General features: G+C 39.1%; 1 long non-coding RNA gene across 1 annotated transcript; it reads left to right on the top strand.

Moving 5' to 3' along the window:
* The first annotated feature begins 28 nt into the window (after window positions 1-28).
* LOC121940296 lies at window positions 29-1,317 on the top strand. Its single transcript, XR_006105604.1, has 2 exons — window positions 29-765; window positions 901-1,317. It is a non-coding gene; the product is annotated as an uncharacterized LOC121940296 (long non-coding RNA).
* The last annotated feature ends 3,565 nt before the right edge of the window (window positions 1,318-4,882 follow it).

Consider the following 4,882-nt stretch of genomic DNA (forward strand, 5'->3'; position numbering starts at 1 on the left):
TATTATTTTGTAATTCCAGGCCATTTCTTGTGAAGTTGCTTATTATTATTTTTCCCATACTTTGGAAAGAAATTTAACCATTTTTTCAGGTATCAAAGGTTTAATAGCTTGTTAAATGTGCCTGAACGCAGCACAAGAAAAATAATGTAGTTAGTGTAGTAGTTGTTCAAGGGTTAAAGTCAGTATTTATCCTATGTAAAAACAATCTATCACTCCATACTCTAACATCATTCATTTTAATATTTACACCTCAGCTTTTTCTACTATGACATGTGAAAAAGTTTAAGATCATTCCCTGCAAATTACCCAAATTACAGCTAGCAAGACATCTAATCAGCCAGTGTAATTTAAAACACCTGTGTGTGTGTGTGTGTGTGTGTGTGTGTGTGTGTGTGTTCAGTCTTTAATTTGCAAAGTAATGCAGCTGTCAGATAAATGTTGTGGGGTGAGAGGCACAAAATTTCCCCCCTGAAATGTATGGAAGTGGAATATAAATCTGAATGAAATGGAAGTAATGAAGTAAATGATTTTGAAAAATATACTTAAGCGTAAGGCTGGAGTAAATGTAACTAACCCCTAACATGTAACACAGGCAACAGGATGTTATCATTAAGTTTGCAGCTGACTGCTCAGCATTTATCTCTTTCCTCGTGTTTTGGCAGTGTCAGGTGTGTCACAGCACTCTGGGTAATATGAAAGCTGGAGACAGCCTGTGGATCTACAAACAGGCGGTCCACTGCGAGAACTGCTTTGAGGGCATCAGAGGTAAAAAAAAAAAAAATTTTTAAAAAGTCAAATGTTTGATCTTCACAAATCACAAATATGTATTTGTTGTATTTTATTTGCTGAAAAACACCTTGAATTAAATTTAATTAAATTAAAATTTTTTCTCCCCCACAGAGAGATGGCGACGCTGAGTTTCTCCAGAGCCTTCACTGAAGACGACAAGTGATTCAAAATCAAATGGATTGTGGTTTTTGATAAGTTTTAGGTGACATGGGTTCTCCTTTACTTGTGTTTTTATGAGCTAACATTCTGGGTGTTTTGACAAACATTGCATTATAACTGTTTTCTCTGCACACACTGTTGCAGTTAGCTGTAATGGTTTTGTTGACATCATGCTTTGCTCTCTGTATCCACCTCTTTTCATATAACTAAGTTAGCACATCTGATATTCTCTTAAGTTTGCAGCCTTTTAGGGGGATTCTTGTGTGTAACGTGAAATGGAGATATTAATATAAAAACAACAATTACGACTTAGGGCCGGGGGCTTTTTCTGTGTGCAATAAAGGCAATCAACATATCTTAAACACCAAACTTGTCAATTCTTTTGGTTTTAAGGTGCCCTGCTCTTTGTTTGTATCATGCTTTACTCTATAATACCTATGAAGAAGCAATCTGGGGTATGTTTACTATGAATACTGATTTTTAGCGACAGAAACCATTCAGATGTCAAAATGTATATGTAGGAAATGTATGTAGAAATATTTAAGGTTCTATTCTATTCCAGGGCTCACATGTACTCCCTGAATTTTCAACGTGGACCTCCTGCGGTGGTCCATGTTTGTAATTCAGAAATTTAAAAGTTGAAATTCGTAAACTTATGCGAAACATAAACAAGGTTTGAAATTTGACTCCCACATTCACTCATCACATGCACTCCTGTGTGACATACCTCAGGTTGGGTATTAACCGGCATTAAAGCTGCCTCTACATTGGTGGTCGCCGTCCTTAAGCACTGGACCATCTGTGGCACCGATGACTTGTCCGAAGCAGAGAGAGAAAGAAGATGAGACTGAAGCTGCAGAAAGTTCGCCTTCATCAGCCTGCAGAGGATCAAAGTTTATGTTGTGATGTTCTTTAAGTGCTTCTACAGATTCTTTAAATTTTCTGTGACATTATTTACAATATGATATTATGGTGATAGTAATTATAGTCGTAGTTAGAATTTTTCTATAGAAAATTTTGGCTAGCTTTTTTATTTTGTCTTCTATTATCTTTCAATTTTTTTAATTATTTTTTTTAAATGTTCTTTAGTTCTTCTCAATAACCATCACTGGTTTGCTACAATGAGACATTTTCCCACAGACAGCAACAGCTAACACATCGTTAAGCAAGTCTGTAGCTATTTAGACACTAATTAACAAGCTCATCTATTAAGACTAACTGACAGCTCCAAAGATCATGTGTGGGATATTTACTTAAGTATTTTATGCTGTAGAACAAAATGTGAAAGTCTGTTAATCTCATTTTAACCACTGACTCTGGCACCCTGCAAAAAAAAAAAAAAAAAAAATAGGCCTAGGTGTTTTGTGTATGTCATGTTTGTTCTTATGGGCCTATGTGTAAAACTTTTTTCAAATATGATATTTGATTATTATTATTAATAATAATATTGTTTTTGTTGGGTTTATAATTATTATTGTTATTATAGAAAATTTTACTGATCATATCCACTGTAAAAATATAAACATAATACATGTAAAACGTGCAAACTCAAAGAGATACATATTCTCTTTGTATGCTCTGCATGTGTGTCCATGATAAATACTTCCTCAGTGGTGGTGTGATGGGAGTTGAACTCCAAGCTGTTGACCAATGAGATGGAGGCTGTGCAATCATCCCAGTAGCAGCAGCATCAGTGTGTGTGTGTGTGTGTGTGTGCATGTGTGTGTGTGAGAGAGTGTGTGTATGTGTGTGTCGTAGTAGCTTTAAACGGGGGAATCTGGACACCCTCTCTGAATTGAATAGGACCCTCTGCAGGCAGGCCGTGCTTTTCTGCGCCTCTCAATGTGCTTTTTACCAAATGGAAGCAGAGGTGTTGAACCCCCAGATGATGGCAGACGTCAATGGCAACAATAAAATCACCAACGCGGAGCTGGAGGTGTTAAAGCTGCAGGAATTAGTCCGAAAATTGGAGAAGCAAAACGAACAATTGCGGACGAGAGCGAACGCTGTAAACAATTGCTCCGTCGGCCCTCATCTCCAGACCTCGTTGTCGTGTCTGCACGTCGGTGCTTCGTGTCCGGGGGACAATTTCTCCGCTAAATATGGCATTTCGAGTCCGACACAGTCGCATCCTTGCCCCCTCGGAGTCCGAGGTTCACCGGAGGAGCCGTTCGCCTATTTTCAGCCGAGCTCGGTGTCTCCTGACGCCGCCGGGGAGGACAGCGACGCCGCTGGAGCCACAACTGTTTTGGATGAGGTTGATATTTTGGACCTTAACGCCGTGCTCCCTGTCGGAGAGCCGGAGAGCTGGTAACTATTCTGTTTATATCGACTGCACACACATAGATGTGAGTTTACAGTGAAAAATCAGTGTTTCTGTGACCATCAAGGCCACATGATTGTGAACTAGCCACATCTTTGTGATTAGGTTATGTGTTATGTGTCATAGTATCCTTACATTATTGATTACATTATTGATTCTTCTCCTGGTGGAACAGACCTGCAGACACTGCAAACAGTGGGACTTTACAGCAGATACAGATACTCAACTTACGGCCCACGGGCCAGATCTGGTCCCCTATAGGGTGCTGCCCAAACACCCCCAACTATTTTCAAATTCACAATAAAAATAAAGTGACTCACACTGGGAATTATTTTTGTACTTTAAGTATACATAAGGCACCACAGTGCATAAAACAGCATCAAAGTAGAGTTTGTTTATCAAAAAAAGTGCCAGTGGAGGATCCCCCGCACCCCTCGACAGGGGTCCTAGCTAAGCCCCTAATGTAATAAAACCCTAGAAATGCTGTAATTCCTACACATGTAAAAAAAAAAAAAAAAATCCTAGAAACATCTAAAAATCTGAGAATCCTGCTAGAATTCAATAAATTTCCTTAAGTCTGAGAAATGTGCCAGAACCCTAGAGAGGTCCTAAAATCCTGCAAACATCCTGAAATCTTAGTAATGTCCTAAAATCCTAGAAACATCCTGAAATCCTAGAAATGACCTAAAATCTGAGACGCATGTCATAAATGTACTAAAATCCGAGAAATGTGCTATAATCCTAGAAATGTCCTAAAATCCTAGAAATGCCTTGCAATCCTAGAAACATCCTGAAATTTTAAAAACATTCTAAAATCGTAGAAAAATGTCCTAAAATCCTATGGGAATGCTGTGATTGGCCCCTGGCCTCCTGTCATTTTGGTGGCCCTCAAGCAAAGCAAGTCTCTTTGTATTCCTGCTTTACAGAGGAACAAAAACAGATTCGACACAAGCTGTGTGAATCCCAGAATGCACCGTGCACCCTGCAACATAGGTATCGTCTGTGTGTAAGACAGCAATGGGATGAAATTAGAAACAATGACCCCCTTCAGCCTGTGATCAAACAGCTCGGCTTTGTGTGTGGTGTTCAGCCCCAGGCTGAACTACTTTGAGGCGCTGTATCTGCTGACTTGGTAGCTCACACACTGACATGCTGACTACTGAACCGTTTCCAGCTTTATGTATCTGATGTGATGATGTGGAAAATGTAGCACACAGCTGAACGTAGCACCGGTGTTTATCCTCACTCCATTTAACATAACTAAAAGTGACCTCAAGTCAGTAACACCATGGCCTAGTTGGAGAATAAAGTCTGTCTGGTTTATATTCTTCCACGTGGACAAAGAGGTGACACATCTTTTTTTTTTCACAACCTGGTGTGTCATAGTCACACACACCTATATATTTGGTTTATTGATTTTGAATCAGATAGCTTGTTTGACCCTCTTTATTAAGTGCTGAGATATGTTTCACTGATAGCAAGCTGCTGATAAAACTCGGACAAACATTCGGTGCACTGAATAAACTAACAATGGCAGCTGTTAGTGCCAAATCAATCAGTCTGACTTCATTTGTATAGCACTTTTCATACCAGCAAAAACAATAAACCTAA

Source organism: Plectropomus leopardus, unplaced genomic scaffold (genome assembly GCF_008729295.1).
Source record: "Plectropomus leopardus isolate mb unplaced genomic scaffold, YSFRI_Pleo_2.0 unplaced_scaffold8285, whole genome shotgun sequence".
In the NCBI taxonomy this organism is placed as follows: Eukaryota; Metazoa; Chordata; class Actinopteri; order Perciformes; family Serranidae; genus Plectropomus; species Plectropomus leopardus.